Source organism: Ornithorhynchus anatinus, chromosome 11, assembly GCF_004115215.2.
Source record: "Ornithorhynchus anatinus isolate Pmale09 chromosome 11, mOrnAna1.pri.v4, whole genome shotgun sequence".
Classification (NCBI taxonomy): domain Eukaryota; kingdom Metazoa; phylum Chordata; class Mammalia; order Monotremata; family Ornithorhynchidae; genus Ornithorhynchus; species Ornithorhynchus anatinus.
Window position 1 is genome coordinate 45178756 of NC_041738.1, and position 19249 is coordinate 45198004.

Consider the following 19249-nt stretch of genomic DNA (forward strand, 5'->3'; position numbering starts at 1 on the left):
TTAATGTCATCCAACAACTCCAGCCCACACAGCCTTGATTGCTCTTATTAATCTTGACAATTTGTCTGTCAGCACTTGGCTAATCCTTAAATAGCCTTCAACAGGTGCTCCATGCCTCTTCCACATCCCCTGTCCCCTTAATCAGCTCTCTGTGCTGGTGACAGCGACTCTTCCTCGCTGGACTCCGAGAGATAGATACCATATATGTATCTGACTTTTGTTTTGTCTTGTTTTGTTTTCTTTTGTTTAGAAAGCGTCAAGCTCCTGTTTAGTCTGCCAGGAGCGCCTTTCTTTCTCCCGCGGGGAAAGAGGGGGCCGGGGGAGGAAGTGTCCTGGCGGGCTACCTGTCCTGAGCGGCCAGCCTGGCCCGGACTCGGCTACGAGGACCAGTCGGTCGCCTCTCCATTTGGGTGGGTGGGCCCGGAGCGGAGAGGCCCGCGAAGGGCTTGCTCCCGGGCTAATCCGTGCAACCCAAACGGCCTCAACGCAGGCCATGTTTACGCCACCGGGGTTTAGGGCTTCGATCTAATTCCCCCCAAATTTGGGTTTTTCCAGTGGAGAGCCAAGGCGAAATGCTTCACCAATATCCAATTTACTAATGAGCACTTGCAGAAGTCCGTGGGCTCAGCCGCTGCTGGAGCCGCGTCCGTTTTCTCCCCCGTGACTCTCCCGGGATATTATATGACAGATGAAAAGAGGAGCTGAACCCGAGTTTGAGCCGGCGGAACCGTAGAATGCTCCTGGCGATTTTATCCTGCAATTAAACTCGAGGTCAAATATCTTTTTAACTACGTTATCAGAAAGTCCACCGGCTTATTATAGTGTATATTTAGCCATAAAATACCGGTTGTATTGAGTAGCAGATTAAAATTATTGTGTTTCAGGAATGAATCCTTTTAGCGCAAAACCAGAGCTGCTAGTTAGAACTGAACGCTAAGTACAGGTTTTTGCTTCTAGACAACCTTATTAACCACGAAAGTTGCATGCAGCCTGCATTCTGCGAGCTCGACGCACACTCCATTCGCTTTAAAATATATTTATATAGATTTTGATATATAATATGTATATATATGATACGCTATTTCTTCCCTAGCTCCGACGCGGTGAGCCCACAGGTTTGACTGCCTTCGCCTGGGTGGTGGCGAGTCGCAGCCGTGACCTCGTTTGGAGCTGGACCTTGGGAAGCTGGGGACGGCGGCAGGGGAAGGCGAGGAAGGGCTCGGCTCGGTCACTGGCCCTCCGCGGGCTAGGAACCAGCCGGCGGCCACGGGACAGTCCGGGCCCCCGGGGATTTCTGCCCAGGGGCTTCCCAAGCCGAGCGCCCCGGCCCTGGGTCTTCCAAGGGCGCTCAGGGGCGGGCGGATTGGGAATCCAGTCGGGGCAGATGCGGGGCAGCGGGTCGAGCGGTGATCCACACGGGGTGCAAATATTTGGACGAACACGAAGGCAGAGTATCTTCCTGAATGCTGGTCGCGGGCCGGTGATGAAACAGAGATTTATAACTCCAGGCAATGCCGACCTTCCAGGGCCTCGCTTCTCGATCAACAGGTGCACCCAGGAAACTCCTTATTCGGCTCCCCCGCCCCCGCAAATCCTCCTGTCCCCTGACCATCTCGCCCCATCCCGGCTCCGGACACATTTCTCTGGTGGGGTTGAGTGGGAGCAGGCGCCTAAACCTGGGGCATTCCGGCTTTTTCCCTTTTCCCTAGTCATTCTGTCATTCAATCGTATTTATTGGGCACTTACTGTGTGCAGAGCACTGTACTAAGCGCTTGGAGAGTACAATACAGCGATGAAGAGAGGCAATCCCTGCCCACAACGGACTCAGGTGCCTTTTCCCTCCTCTCCGAAACACCGGGTTTCCTAAAGAAAAAAATATGAGCTCGGAGATCTTGGGAAGTCTTGCGGGATTGCAGAGGGAAGGAAAAGGAGTCAGGAGATTGGGGAGAGGAGAGAAAGGAGAAGGGGGAGAAAGGAGCCAGGGGGTTGGTGGTAGTAATTTTCAAACCCCATTTCAATCTTGAAATTTTCCTCTCTGCTATTTGGTCGAGAGAGGAGTCGGGTAAAACGAAGGCAATGCACAAAATATACCTCAATTAATGATATTTATTGATACGGGTCCTAAGTAGATCACGATGATCACCTACTTAGGAAAACGGGAAAAAATACTAAAATGAAGTGTCATAGCCTCCTTCCCCAACTCCTCCACCATTCCAGTTTCAAGGTTGGTTTGATGTTATGAACTTATCCCATGTAAGATGACAAATGAATGTGACATATAATTTTGGAAGCCCGTTGCCTGGTTACTTACAGCAAGAGTATCTGCTGCAGAAAACCTTTACTTCATTATAATCTTGTTTACCACCCTGGTTTTCTGGCTGCTCAGATGAGAAGTGGAGAGCACAATGCTTCAATTGTTTTGCCTTTGGGAAGTTCTTAATTGCATCTCCTTGCAAAACCTGAATTTTTTTTTTTTTGTTTTAACCATTTCCCCTCCCTCCCCCCACCGCCTCTCCACAAAATATTTGTTTCAGATTGAAATGGAAAGTCTTCTCACCTCTTTGGGTCAGTTTTGCCCAAGTGGTCAAGGAAATAACTGAAGACCCGAAAGGGTTATGCAAATTAGGGGAAAATCATGATTATTTGGCTCCGTTCATACTGGAAAATTGATGTTGCTGATTCAGCCAATCCAACCCTACTATTAGTGATTGTTCTGAGGTTCTGAAAATGAGAGAGCCAGGCAGCACTTCCCAACTGTAGATCGAGACTGCAACTAGCTCAATAAATTGTGCAATTCAGAGATTTTTAAATATTTTCCTCCATAGCGTTCCATAAAAATTTCATCTGGGTTTTTATTTTCCCTGAGACTGATAAACTGTCCAACTAATATCTGCATTGCAGTTACCCAAACTCCCACACAATTTTTTGGTGCAAGCATGTAATCAGATTTTAGACTGCATTTCTGTCATTGTTGCCTCTGAAGTGATGTCAGAATTAACACTCAGAAATGCATGTTTTACAAGTGACAAAAGCAGGAAATGGGTAATTAATATTAAGGGCTAATATTGAATCTTAAAAACCATAATTAGACATTTAAATTAAGTAAATGTCTTTCAGTGGTTTTGGGAGTCTTTAAATGTTGACAAATGGTAATTACATATGACCATGTCTATGAATATAAAAATACATTACAAACACACATATACATCAATCAATCGTGTTTATTTATTGCTTACTGTGTACAGGGCACTGTACTAAACACTTGGGAGAGTACAAACAGCAATATAACAGACATAATTCCCTGCCCATAATGAACTTACAGTCTAGACAGGGAGACAGACAGTAATATAAATAAATAAATTACAGATCTGTACATAAGGGCTGAGGGGCTGGGGGCGGGGGTGGGGGCGGTGAATAAAGGGACCAAGTCAGGGTGACGCAGAAGGGAGTGGGAAAAGAGGAAATGAGGACTTAGGGAAAGCCACTTGGAGGAGATGTGCTTCAATAAGGCTTTGAACGTGAGGAGAGCAATCGTCTGCCGAATATCCTTTCAAGATTTTGTCTAATGGCTGATGACCCCTTATCAATATCACTTGCAAAGCAGCTTTATAAAAACATGTAGGCGTCCAGAAGATATTCTGTATTTGATAAATAAAACCCGGGCTATATATGTGCATTTCCCAAACCAGCTTCAAATAGGAAATGTGACCAACCTGTCTCTCAGTACAGGTTAGAAGCACTGTGTAATTACTGGAGGGAAGGGTTTCATAAACGATTGTATTTATAATTCAAGTTTGGTTTTTTTTGAGACATTATTTTTGGCCTGGAAGGAGGGTCTCCTTTATTTGATTCCATCAGCTACTCTACACCACCCAGGGCATCATGGACATTCCTGATGACATGATGATAGGGACAGGCCCAGCCAAACTTCAGACACTGGAGAACATGATAGTTTTGTTTGGGAGAAAGGCTGGAGCACAGGGATGATACCCAGATAAGGAAATAAAATGGATTATGTGGCTTGGATTGAAATTAAAACAAAAGGAAGGGGGAAAGACTTATCAAACAAATATGGCTCAGGGCTTTATTTTCCAATTCTGGGAAAATAATTTAAAAAGTTTAAAGATAACTAACCAGATTAGTTTAATTAACTCTTTGATTATTGCTCTGAATTCAGGTAGTGCTTTCTATCCTAGTGGTCAATTGATTTTAGTAAAGCATCAGTGGTAAAGGAAGAGGGTTAGAGATCTCATTTGATTTCAGAATGAAAGTGCCCATGCACTTACAGGTTGATAATAATAATAATAATAATGGTATTTGTTAAGTGCTTATTATGTGCCTAGCACTGTTCTAAGCACTGGGGTAGATACAAGGTAATCAGGTTTTTATTTTTATCTTGATGATGTTGTTTTGTTTTGTTTTGCTTTGCTGTCTCCCCCGTTTAGACTGTGAGCCTGTTATTGGGCAGGGATTGTCTCTATCTGTTGTCTAATTGTACATTCCAATAGCTTAGTACAGTGCTCTGCACATAGTAAGCACTCAATAAATACTATTGAATGAATGAAAGGTTGTCCCATGGGGGGCTCACAGTTTTAATCCCCATTTTAAAGATGAGGTAACTGAGGCACAGAGAAGTTAAGCACTTGCCCAAGGACACACAGCAGAAAAGTGGCAGAGCCGGGATTGGAACCCATGTCTTCTGAATCCCAACCCGTGCTCTTTCCATTAAGTCACACATTACTTCTCATTTCAGAATACATTTTAATCCACTTGAAGATACTCAATGAACTTCACTCATTTTAGTGTATGGTTTTAGTTACTGGAGAGTAATGGCAAATGGGTGGGATTGAAGAGGACAGGGACACGGGAAGAGGTGCTCCTTGGAAACAGAAAATTAAATTTCATTAGAAAGAGATCTAGATAGAAGTTTATATAGTGAACAATATAAAATCATGTTGATTTTTTAACTTTAAAATGGTGTTAATTGTTTGATTCTGGTGTTCAGAGAAGGTGTCTAGATAAAACTGAGGTTTTTTTCTTTCAGTCAGGGTACAATCCATTTAAATAGTATTACATTCACTTGCATGCAAAATGTTTACTTTGGGTTCTGGTCAAAATGACATGTGTGTCATTTCTTGTGGAATTTTGGGTTTAATTTGCATCAAAGGACTGAGCAGCACACTGTCTCCATGGAATGTACACCATCCACATGGGATTTTCTTCAGCCCAATTTCAATGCCCACCTGAGTTTTTCCATGCACGAACAAGATGCAATCTCCAATTCACCTGACCATCCTCCTTCTCCTACCCCTTCCCACTTGGCCCTTTCTGGATGACAATAGCCTCAAGACCCAGTTTATCAGCAGTAGGATTTCGTTGTTTAAAACCTCAACCAGTACACATCACAATTCCTCAGGCAAAAAAGATGCCAGGAGGGGCAAACCCTATAGGTATATTTGTTTTTGATTAACAATGAAAATTTCCATGCAAATTCAGTAAACCCTTTGGGATTGAGGGAAGCTGCCAACACAGCATATAGCTTCACAAAGGTTGTGGGTTCAGGTCTTCTTAAGAAACCAGAGGAAGGGGAGTAGGCCGAGGTGTAAGGGCCAGATCCAAAATGGAGTGAAAGGGAAGCAGGACCTTTTGGCAGAATGAAAGGAACAATGTCTGCAGACCAGCAAACATAGCAGAGAGTAAGTTTCCATTCCTTAAATCAAGGATGTAAAATGGAATGGGATTAGGCTTTTCATACTAGTGTAGCTAGCTGAGAGAATACATTCTCAGTGACCTTAAGAGGATGGAGGGAGTGATATTGGCATCAGAGTTAATTGCTTTTGAACAATTTCTCCTCTAAATTTGGCTCACTACACTCTCCCCTTCAAAACTCATGCAGGGACCTCTCTCTTTCATTTGTCTTATTAGAGCAGCGTACTTTTCCCAATCCTCACCATAGCAATGTAAGCAAAGAACAATGTGGTGAACCTCAGGTACTCAAAAGAGTCCAGCCCAACCGTAGATCCAAATGAAAACATCCAAGAAGGGTCAGTAACCATAACTTGTACTAGAAAAACTCTCACATTTGCTTCGGAGAACATTCTGTGGACACATTTGTTCCTTCTGGAATGACCCATTAAAAAAAAAAACTTATTTGAATTCTTAAGGAAACTTGCCTTAAATGGGCCAGCTTCAATTGGTGTGGTGACTTTCTTACCAAAAGCTCTATCTTTGTTACTTCCATAATCCTCTCGGTTGCCTCATATGGTAAGGAACAGTCTTTAATGTCTCATTTTACAGAAGTCAGCCAGTCATATTTATTAAGCGCTTACTGTGTGCAGAGCACTGTACTAAGTGCTTGGGAGAGTACAATCTAACAATAAATAAACACATTTCTTAATCAAAATGAGCTTACAGTCTATAGGGGGAGACAGACATTAATAGAAATAAATGATTTACAGATATGTACATTAAGTGCTGGAAGACTGGGAGGCGGGGATGAATAAAAGGAACAAGTCGGGGCAACACAGAAGGTAGTGGGTGAAGAGGGAAGGAGGACTTAGTCAGGGAAAGCCTCTTGGAGGAGATGTGCCTTCACTAAGGCTTTGAAGTGGAAGAAAGTAATTGTCTGTTGGATATAAGGAGGCAGGGCATTCCAGGCCAGAGGCAGGACGTGGGTGAGAGGTCAGCAGTGAGATAAACAAGATTGAGGTACATTGAGAAGGTTAGTATTAGGGGAGCAAAGTGTGCAGGCTGGGTTTTAGTAAGAAAGTAGTGAGGTGAGGTAGGAGGGGGCAAGATGATTGAGTCCTTTAAAGCCAATGGTGAAGAATTTTTGCTTGAGGATGGAGGGGCAACACTGGAGTTGCTTTAGGGTTAGGGTTGGGGTTAGGTGATTGAGTGCTTTAAAGGACAGAAGGACAAATGGAGGATAAAATGATTTGTCACAGGCCTTCCTACAGCTAGTGGAAGATAAAGGAACAGAACTAGGCCATATAGAACACAATTTGTAATGTTCCTACACTTTCCACTCCCCCATCAGTGGGATGATCAAGGAATACCATCCTCCTGATTAGAAATTTCAAAATGATTTTCTCCCCAACTCTCATTTCTTTCATTTGATGCAGGCCATGCCCTCTCCTACCTTCCACGAACAAACATTACAGGTTGCTTGGAAATTCGTCATTTTTGGTGCCAGGCAATATTCTCATCTTTCTCTAATCAGTGGATGTAAAATACACCAAAATGCTATCTTAAGACAGCAGTTTCCTTGAGGTTAAGCTTCATGTATTTTTCTTCCTTTATACTTTCCCTGAGTAACTAGTACAGTTTAGGATATAGAATATGTGCTCCGAGTAGGTGTTCAATAAATGTTGATAATTTGTAGATTGGACAGGTCATGTACTATATTTCTTTTTAGTCATTTCTTTTTTATTTATTTCTACATAAGGTGTGATGGGCAGAAACAGGTTGTAATCTGAGCATCAGGAACAAAATGCCAGGTTTCATTTTGACGTGGATAAAGACTTTCCTTGGGGCCAGCACTTTCGTTCTCCCTAGCTTTTAAATTAGTTCAGACCTGGGAAGATGGTGGAAGTGTCAAAAAATCTTACTGCCCTTTACATCTGCCCATGTGAAATTAATCCTTTGTCATGATTGCTTGATTGATACATTGATATCAATTTCATGGAACAATGTATAATGATACTAGATAATTGGATGGGACATTAAGGAATACTGCTTTAATTAACTTGGAACTTAATGCTCAGTAGAAAAGAGATTGAAACCAAATTTCTTTCCTCAAAGCTTTTTAATCAAAACAGTGACTTAATAATAAGGCCATTTAGCAAAAATAATCATAATGTCATCTCAAAAAGGGATCCTCACCGTGAACTAAATAATGTCATCCAGTACTAGGTACATGAAAGTCAAAGTCCACTTCTGCTGGTCTTCAGGGGGAGGAAACAAAAACCGAGGGAAACTCTTCAACAAACCTCTCGTCGCTTTAGTTGCATTTGGACATTCTCTCTTCCAGGATTTGGAGTGGTACTAAAGACTACCACATTCCCATATAGAAGAATAGCCAGCCAGATATTGTTTTCCATTTTTTTCTCTTGTGGACAGCTTTCCCTTGAGACGCTATTTGGGGAGGAAGATCTACCAGCTGTTCAATAATCTGCCCAAAGGATATTGAAAGTGTATGACTTCTGGTCTTGGTTGGTGGTGTTATTTAAATGTGGATTTTAAACATATACACATGGATTCCTTGTTGTGACCACATGTGAGCACAACACGAGGTAGCATGCATAATAGACACTTTACATGCTGTTTGGCCAGATAGGGTTCCTCTGCCTCTTGGCAGGAGAGAGCTACTGACTGGTTCCAAGAATAGAGTGATGGATTTGATCGTTGCCCAGCCCTCAATCAGGCAAGGCCTTTGGAAAGATAGGCTGTAGCTGGGTGTTGCTGGAAGGTGCGTTCACATAATGATAATAAGGGCATCTGTTAAGAGCTTACAAGGAGCTACAGTAGGATAAAATGCAACGAAACTGGATCCAGTCCTTGTCCCACAGGGGGCTCACAGTTAAAAGGGAAGAGAGAACAGGAATTTAAAGCCCATTTCACAGATGAGGAAACTCTGGCACAGAGAAGTGAAGTAGCTTGCCCAAGGTAATGCAGAGACAAATAGCAGATCGGGGCTTGAAACTCAGGTCTCCTGATTCCCAGGCCTATGCTTTTTTCCCTAGGCCATCTTGCTTCTCTTTTTATACTAAGGAAAGCATCTTTGGTACCACCCACTTTCCCAGACTCATACCCACTCTTCCTCCAACATTAACCCGAACCAGGACTGAAAACATTACAAAGGGCTTGTTGAGGATTAAGTGTTTTGTAAAGGATTTTTCAAAGAAGCTAAGAAATTTACTCAGGGAACAACATTTTCAGCTGGAACCGGAACTAGCATCTGTGGCTTCCAATTCCTGGTCTAGAGCTTTTCATTTCAGACTCTCATTTATCATGAAGCTTCAAAAGTCTGAAATTTGACATATGGTACGCTGAACTTCCTTGCTTGGGCTAGATAAAAGAGAGCATTCACTCATTCATTTGAATTTATTAAATGCTTAGTGTGTGCAGAGGACTGTATTAAACACTTGGGAAAGTACAAGGCAGTTCAATTGCTCAATGCCTGTGGCAGATCCAAGGCTAGATTTCACAGCAAACAAGTTCCCAGAATAGGGCATAAAGAAGCTGGATAGTCTGGGCATCAGGAGATCTGGGTTCAAATTCCAGCTCCATCATTTACCTGTTCTGCGACCTTGAACAAGTCACTTAACTTCTCTGTGCCTATTTCCTCATTTGTAAAATGGGGATTAAATTCCTGTTCTCCCTCCCTCTTAGACTCTGAGGACTGTGTCTGATCTGATAATTTTCACCTACCTCAGTCCTTGGCACATAGTAAGCACTTAACAAATAGCACAATTTTTCCTGAGTTAAAATGTTGGGCTAAACAGAATTTATGCTCAGCTAATAGCCCAGGGATCCTCTAAACTTCTATCAGGAATGATTTTACGGGATTTTAGTTCTACTCATTGTTTTAAGTGGTGGTAGGGCAAAGGAGACTAGGAATAAATCCTCAGTTTCAATTTGGCCTTTTAAATATTAAAGTAAAAGTAGTAATAGGAGTAGCAACAGCAGGAGGAGGAGGAGGAGAAAATGAATTTTTTGAGCGCTTACTGAGTGAAATAGACTGTTCTAAGTGCTCAGGAAAGTGTAAGAGAAGCATGAGGCTGAGGCCAGTCCCTGTCCACAAGGAGCTTTCATGCTAAGTGGGAGAGACGGATAATTAAATATTTAGCAAGGGGAAAGTCAGAACAAATTAATTGGCCATACTGCTCCTCATACACAAATACAGAAAGGAGGATATGAATAAATAAATGTGTAGGTGCTAGAGGTGGCTAACAGGTTAATGTGATTTGGATATTGACAATTAAACAGGGAAGTCTGATGGAGGAAGTGGGATTTTAGGAGAGCTCTGAAGGTAGGGAGGGATCTCTAGGGTCTGATGGATTAGGGAAGGAGAGAGTTCTAAGGCCTGCTCAACAGCATGAGCAAGGAAAAGGAGGCAGAAGAGTCCATCTGAAGTTCAGTTAGAAGGTCAGCTTGGGAGGAAGCTGATTAAAGCTGATAAGAAAGGCAAATAAGGGTTAAAGGATCAAATTCAAGAAGAGAAAAAGGTGGATGGGGAAAATAGTGGGAGAAACCACATGCGGGGTCTCGGAGGAAACTTGCCTTTGTTTTCTTTACAAATTGGTATTTTTAGTCAGCAAAATTCCCTCATTGGTGACATAAGTCCATGAACTTTCAAAGTGCAAGGTGATAGATAAGGTGTCATGGTTAGGACTTCAGAGAAACTATTTAAGAATTTAGCTTAGTGAAGCTGTTGGAAGAAGACGAAGATGAAGAAGGAAAAGGGAGGAGGAGGAGAAAATGGAAGTGCAAGAGAAGGGGGAGACTGAGGAGCAGGAGAGATAGGAAGACAGAAGTGAAGGAGAATAAGAGAACATGGAAAGTTCTTAAGGGATGGAAGCAACTTTCAGGAAGTGGAGTCCAGATATCTCAGGAAGGAGAAGGCTACAGTATCCTCGAAGTCCTAGCTAGCTTGTCTATGCTGAACTCATGGTCATCTCAACACGGTTGATGACCCTATTACACTTCCCAAAGAGTTATGAAGGATCTGTCTCCAGACTTTAAATAGTACTGGCTGTGCACGTGAGTTAGATTGTAAAGAAAGAGAAAAGTATTAGTTTCTGATAGAAGAGATGGAGAACTCTGCCTACTTCCAGGGTTCTGAGGGAGAAGAGCCTGAGAGTAATTTATCAGAGTTCATTCTCTTCTGCTTGCCCCTTAAAATCAGCCCAAATCCATACTGCCTTCTGTTTTAGCCTGGTTTACAAAAGAACATCACAGTCACCAAAAAGATTCCATCTGACGATATTCAGACTTCCACGTGAAATGGACCAAAATAACGAAGTGGTTACTTCTAGGAACCTGTAAATCGTTCTGTTCCTTTCACATCTCCCAGCACCTAGCAAAGCAAGATCACTAATTGCTCAAAACAAGAGGACTGATGCTGGGGGTTTGGGAGAGAAAATTAGGTTCAGGAACTGCTCTTCAGGCCTCCTGGTAACTGCCATATTTCTAACCCTGGAAAGTTGCTTGCCTTGATTTTGCCCCAATTGCTGGAAAAATAAATTTTGTAGCGAGTTGTGAGGGAAAAAAGAGACTGAAAAATGGGAGCTTGGTATCCTGGGAATAGGGATGAGCTTCTTCCTGTTCTTATTTTTTCTGGGGAAAGAGCTTACAGGAAAGAGGCCACCCATGGTTCAAGCTAGACAAAGACCTAAGCATTTGTTGCTACTTAGTCCTGAGAAGCCCTTTTGTACTGACCTGGGTGTGGGAATGTGCCATATTTCCTTTGTTACAGCATACGGTCTCCCTGTCCCAGGCTGCCTGTGAGGGTGGTTCTTTTGCTTGACATTGATTTCCATGCCAAAGCAAAGCCCCCTGCAACACTGTCCTGCAGCCCCCACACTTTTTTATCGATGATTCTGGGGGCAGGATGGTAACTCTTCAAACATCCTAGGTGAATGAGTGCAAAGAGCAATCCACAGGGACTGCATTTTCTGGGTAGATGCTTCAGAGTCACCCAGAGAGAGTAACTGCCTTGCCCATCTGATTCTGTTTTGGTTTATGTTACCCTAAACTGTACGGCCTGTGAAATTGCCATTCACAATAGGGGCGGCAGCCAAGTCTCTTCTTCAGCAATTTCCCCTTTTGCATTGTTTGTCTCATAGCTGATTTTTGTGCCAGACCCCAAACCAAACATCTCTCTGTTCTGTTCTCTTCCTGACCTGTTGCAGATACAAAATGAAATAAAGCTTTAAAGAATATTTTAAAACCCCTAAGACCCTCTTTTCTTTGCTTCCCCCTCCATCTGATTCTACTTTGGACTCCGAAAGGGGAAGTGGAGATGGGATCCTGGGTCAACTAAACCTAGGACTAATTAATTTCTAGCCACACTTTTGCTGTTGGGAGGGCAATGTTTTTGCAAGAATAGGACCAATGCTCTCTAAAGAAGTAGTTTGAAAGGCAGTGTGGCCTAATGAGTAGAGCATGGAGAGTCAGAAGGACCTGAGTTGATGATAATAATAATAATAATAATAATTACAGTATTTGTTAAGTTATTACTAATTGCCAAGCATTGTTCTAAGTCCTGGGATAGATACGAGGTAATCAGGTTGTCCCATGTGGAGCTCACAGTCTCAATCCCCATTTTACAGGTGAGGTTACTGAGGCACAGAGAAGTAAAGTGACTTGCCTAAATTCACAGAGCAGATGAGTGGTGGAGTTGGGATTAGAACCCATAACCTCCTGACTCCCAGGCCCGTGCACTATCCACTGGGCTATGCTCCTTCTCTAATCCCAGCTCTGCCACTTGTCTATTGTGTGACCTTGGGTAAAACACTTAACTTCTCTGTGTCTTAGTTACCTCATCTGTAAAGTGAGGATTAAGACTGTGACATGATCTGCATCCAACCTGATTAGCTTGTGTGTACCCAGGGCTTAGTACAGTGTCTGGTACATAGTAAGAACTTGACAAATACCATAAAATAAATTTAAAAAAAGAATAAAGCTCTTGGAGGAAGGGTTCTATTTACTCAATTTTTCTCCCAGCAAATTATATACTGGATTAGTTTAGAAACTTTGCCTGATGTAATCCTATCTGGGAAATTCAGGATAAGGCAACCTAGGGAGAAACAGTGTAAAGTCACCTGGGATAACAGACTAGCACAATCACTGACAGCAAAGAACCAAAACTTGAGCAGGAAGTCTCCTAGTTGGCCTAGGTAAATATATCCTGAAAGTCCCTGGGAAGTACTAATCTTCTAGGATGATACTTGGAATCAAGGCAAAACTAGAAGGGGTTATACACTGATACCAATGAAGAAGAGTTATAATATAGGCCTAATGTATACACATTCAATTCAATTCGGTTGTATTTATTGAGCACTTACTGTGTGCAGAGCACTGTACTAAGCACTTGGGAAAGTGTAATATAATAATAAACAGACAGATTCCCTGCCTACAATGAGCTTACATATATATGAAATAAATTATTCCTTTTTTATTAATGTCAGCTCCCCCTCTCTATTTTAAAAACTTATTGTGGGTAGGAAACGTGCCAGCCAAATCTGTTGTATTATACTATCTCAACCACTTAGCACAGTGTTCTGCCCAAAGTAAGTGTTAGGTAATACCACTGATTGATTGAAAGTTAAATTCCATTTTGGACTGGACTGTGAAATGAATTAATGGACCTCATTTTAATTTCTCTTGCTAAATGGTTTAGGACTAAAGGGTTGTTCCAGAACTGCTGTTGGCTGACATCCTATTCAGGAATTCCAAGTACACATCTCTAACTACCCCACCTACTCTGCTTTTGCTCCCCTCTGCTGCTTTAGCGAGAGGAGCTCTTGATTTGAATCCCTTCTCACTTGCATGAATTCTATTTTGAATTAAACACATCCCTTCACTACCAATTCAGTTTCCTATGGGTGAAATGAGACTTTACACTATTGATTGACTTCTTAGATGGGACTAGGGAATTTATTACCCAATCCCTAGACCCTTGCTCAGCCAACTGAGAAGAGAAGCTGAGAACCAACAGGGCTGGGAAGACTGATTTTTCCCTCTTGCCTTTGAGATCACAGTATGAGAGAGCACCCTCACACTGCAGTTCTTTTCCAACCCTGTACTGGAATTTATTCCGGAATCCCAGTTTTTGGGGATGGTCAAATTGCACCACTCTCCCACACTATGGCTGCCTAGGTCTCAGTTTCCCCATTTGTAAAATAGGATGCTAAATTCCTGTTCCCCACTTATTGCATTAGAGTTCGTTGAAAGATTCATGTCTGTAAAACACTTTAAAGAAAGGCATCCTAAAAATGCAGAGTATTATTATCCATTATTACATTTCACTCTGAAAGTTTAAATACTTCAAACCTAAAGGAAAAGAAAACCCCAAATTTAAATCCCATTAGCCTGAACAAGATGCCAAGGCAAAAACCAAGTGGGTTTTCTTGGAACAATCATTCTATCAATTTGGATTTTGTTTTCATCCTCTAAAACAAGGAGGGAAAATAATATCAGAGAAGAAATTCTAAAAAAAATAAGCACTGTATTGTCTCAGACATCATGGCATATGTAGGTCTCCTCTGACATAGACTTTCATTTTGGAGAGGCCAGTTGAAATTTTTACAAGTGGTATTCACACACTCAAAGCAATTTTGACAGTTACTATTGAGGAAAGTGTAACTAGACTCTGAAAACTGGAAGAAATTAACTTCAACCACAGACCATCAGTCAGACCATTATTTAATAATACTTCCCAAATGTGCAAAGTACTTAGTTTTAGAATAACAGGAAAAACTGAATAGTCTAACAGTGTTTGAGTTTGGTCATGAAGAACATGACTTATTGGGGAATCTTACTTACCTTGGACTGGGAAATAGCAGGGCCCTCTCTCCATCTTCTGTTCTGTAGAGGTTTGGGGTGGTGGACTCTCCACAATTGGTTAGTCCTCCCCAGATTATAGAGGAGAACATTTCTTGGTGCTTTGCTATAAAGTGTGATAATATCCGTACCTAACACCCATTTGGGCTACTTTCTGGCAGCAGCTAGAGGTTTGGAGCAGGCCTGAGGTGAAAGGCCTGCGTAACAGGAGAGCGCCCACCGCTTCAAACATGCCAAGAAAACCGCTAAGAAATTGCTGTTTTCCTTCTCACATGGCACCGACCAACCTTGTTGATTCTAGTAGCTCCAGGAGGGCTGGTTAGAAGGAGATCATTGTGATTCTTGCCTGATTCGTGCCACACTACAAAAGGCTCTATTCATATAGACTAATTTTGAAGGAAGGGTAAGGGATATCTTCAGCTTTAGCTGGATCTGAACCCATCTGCCACAATTTAGAATGTACGGGCTCCTAGGCCCATTTGACCAGGGGAAAGATTTTTTAGCGAAATAACTGATTTGATTTCTAGCAGGGGGATCTTTTCTGACAGTTGTCTTCTTAAAGAATTCAGGAGAGAGAAAAGGCAACTCCTTTCAGCCAATGGAGATTAAAAAGAAAACACGACAAGCCCACCCAACAAATAGGTGTTTTCATTTCACAGGATCAAATGGTAATCTCTTCTCCCACCCCTTCAGTTCACCTTTTCATACTTGAAATGAACAAATGCTTTCCTATTTGGAGACTGGAGTAGGAGACTCCAGGGGGAGAGAGGGAGGAGAGGATGAGAAGAGAGAAGACAGTGGGGGGATGTATAAGAAATGACTACAAGTCTTTTCAGAGGACAACCAGGCACTGTCTGTGTGTGGGAAGATCTAAAATGTAATTGCTTTCAGCAGAACCTCCCTGCACTATGTAATTAAAATATCGGGGGCTGCCAGTTTCAACATTTTAAGTGATTTCATCTGCATTTAGATGTGTTTGGCCTTTGCTCGTTATAAAATGTTGCTTCTCTTTTCACTGGACAAAATAGTTCTCAGACCAGAATAAAACCATAGCCCTCCAGTTTTACCATTTTGGCCCCCACAATATTAAGAAATCTCACCTAGAGATGAGAGGACAGACAGTGTTTTGAGTGAATGTATCGGTTGATTAGCTGGAGAAGGCCTCGGGTAGGAGCAGTTCCAAACAGCTATTCGTAAAACGGAGGGAGGGCCAGGACGGGGGTGGGAAGGAAAGGCTGACAGAAAATTTGACACCTCCTAAATCAGAGTGACAATTTCAGCACCATGTTTACACATAGTGGTAAAAATAAATTGTCTGAGACTGATTATGCCCACATGTCATTTGTCATCTAACATAGATTTCTCTATCAAGAATTTAATCCAAGGAAACATGAAATAATTAAAACCAATCTTTGCAACCAGGGGACAGGAGTGGCGATTCTGTTGTTGTAGCTGTTGTTGTTGTTTGAAAAGTAGGAAAAATAGTGGGTTGACAATTAGAATGAGGAGGAGGAGCTTTGAGATGTGAGGTACAAAAGGAAACGCCCAGGTTAGGGGAAACCCCATTGAATTGTGGGAGGACTAGGACCAGGAAAAAAAGTGCCCAAATAATGTAGGAGATTTTAATCCTTTTGACTTTTAAAAAATTTAGGCTTTCGATAACTTTGTAATATTTTCTCCCCCATCCTTCCCTGTGCCAAAACCACTAAAGGCATTGTAATGCACGCTAATGACTTTTGGGAAACAAATACAGCCCAGCTAAAATGAATGGAATTTCTTAGTCACACACGTCAGCGAAGCTCCCTGCTCTGCAGTCAACCCCATCACGTGATTGATGTTCGAACCACTCCATTCCTGAGGCTAAATCCAGCGGTCTCTAGGCGGTAATCCCAACTAATTTCCACCACCCCGAGTGCTGTCAAGTCGTGTCAGACCAGCGGCCAACTTTAGTCCACTTCTTTATAAATAAATTATGTTTTTTCCATTTTCATTCAATAATTTTGTCTCCATATTACTCCCCCCGTTTCCATTATTGAGAATGATTCAGGCCTACCTCTCTTCACCATTCTTTCATAAACCCCTTCAGGTCAGGGATGGTTTCTGTTAATTCTACTGTACCCTCCTAAGCAGTCGGTACAATGTTCTGCAAAGACTAGGGGCTCAAACATTACTAATGACTTAATAATAATAAAAATAATCATTATTATTGTATTTGTACTAAGTGCTGGGGTGGATACAAGCAAATCGGTTTGGACACTGTCCCTTGTCTCACGTGGGGCTCACAGTCTTAATCCCCATTTTACAGATGAGGTAACTGAGACACAGAGAGGTGAAGTGACTTTCCCAAGGTCACACAGCAGACAAGTAGAGGAGTCGGGATTAGAATTCATGACCTTCTGACTCCCCTGCTCTATCCACTACGCTATGCTGCTTCTCTAATTACTGATTATGGCACCCAATGCATTTCTATTACAGACATTGAAGTAGCTATGGATTAGCGTGAATGGGGTTTATATTACACATCCAAAATTGCAAATTGAAATCTAATTGTGGGGATAGTGAAGCATTAAAGCTAGTGGAAGTGCCACAATGAAAGATCCACGTGTGGTATTACCAGTGGGCACAAGAAGCTCCAAAGGATGATTAATTTCTGATCTGTGAAGTCTGTCTAACGTCTAGAAATTTGGGATCTTCTTGTCTTGCTTCAGTCCCTGATTGTTATCTGATCTTGGGAAGATCAGCTACCTAGAATGGGCCCAGTCTTCCTCTTTTTCCAAGACTCTCACCTATCTGGTAAGAATGTTGTGCATTTTGAATCAGGGTAACTAAATCATCATGAGGTGAAATTGCTGTTTATTATGGGGGTCCTGGATTCTAGTTTTGTCATTATATTTGGGTTTAGGGAGATAAAATACCATTCCTGAACAATCTCCAGATCGATGTGCTCTTCAGGACAACTCTCTAAAGGGGATTGGGGGTGGGAGGGGCCCTAGACCACGTATAACTGGTGGCTGTCCAACAACCCAAGGGAATTAAATTAATGCCCTCCTCTGTTTGAGTAACATGTCAAACTAACAGTTTCCCCAGGTTATATATAGGCTGTCACTGGCATATCTGCCCTCATCTGGGTTTATGTGTTCTTTGCTTTCTAAATCTTCTCTTCCAATATACCTCACAAATGACTCATTGGAAGAAAAGTGCTTCTAAAAGCATCAATATTAACAGCAGTTATATTAGATGACTCTAAATATGAACATCTTTTAAAGATGGGAATTTGGCTCAAGGTTTTTTGGGGGGATCAAGTCTCTCAGTAGGGCATTAAATACCCTAGAGAAATGCAAATAAAAGGTTCCAGTTTGTTCTCATGACCTTCTCACTGAAAGGCATCACCTAAACTGAGGAGGGGTGGCAGGGTTACAGAGCTAGGGGTGGGAGTAGTATGTGGGAATACAGGTTGACAGTATTTTTCAGGTGGCTCCTGGGAGGTGGTACAAGACAAATAAGTTCAGCACTGTTTCTCCTGTTACAGTAAATACAGGGCCTGCTTTTTCAGTATATGTAGGTAGAGGCAAGACATTGTGATTGCAAATGATTTGGAAACGTTACTTTTCTTTATGGCAAATAAAGAAGAAAAAAGTTAGTGAGCTTGTTTTGGCAGGAGAAAAAAAAAACCTAACCACAGTGTTCTAAAAAATATTTCTAACGATGAATTTTGCTAACATGTTAGGTGGCCTTTGTGTTTAGGCAAACATTTATTTCTCTATGCTGGAGACAGAAAGATGGGAGATGTGGATTCTGTTTAGACTTTTAATGGGGCATTTCCCCTTCTCTCCAGATGCCCTAGAAAGTGTAAGAAGCAGCATGGCGTAGTTGATAGAGTGTGGGCCTCGGAGTCAGAAGGTCATGGGTTCTAATTGCAGCCCTGCAACTTGTATGCCATGTGACCTTGGGCAAGTCACTTCACTTCTCTGGGGCCTCGGTTACCTCATCTGTAAAATGGGGATTGAGACTTAGAGCCTCAAGTAAGATGGGGCTGTGTCCAACCCAGTTTGTTTGTATCCACCGCAGCACTTAGTACAGTGCCTGACACATGGTGCTTAGCAAGTACCAAAATTATTAAACTGTGATCTACATCTGAGATGCCACCTGAACTAAACCTTGAATGATAGCTTTATCTTAAACCCAGGACTAGTGCTAGAGCAGAAGTGGCACTGTTGTAGATGCTGAATGTGTCAGTGTTACTAAAGATTTGGAATCAGCTCCTCACTACCATTGAATTAGTTCAGCAGTCAAACCAAAAAATTGATTTTCAAGTGGTCCAAGTGTAGAAAACACAAGTCACCTAACTCAAACTTTACTGTCTTTGGAGCACAGGATATATATTCTGTAGGACTCAGGCAAGACTTGGATGTCAGTGGTGGCTAAGAGCCCAGACTGTTTAGCCCACAAAGTTTTGATCGCAATGGGCTAAATAATAAGACGAGTATGATTTTAACATTGTTGTTATAATTGTAATGAGTCACAAATGCTATTTCAATGGTTTTCTTTGAAAGAAATACACATAACCCAACCAATTTAATTAAAGATCTCCTAGTCTTTGTAATCAGTGCAACCACAAATGAAGGCAAAACTGCTTTCATGTGGCAAAATATACACAAAGCTAAACTAGCATTCCCCCCAA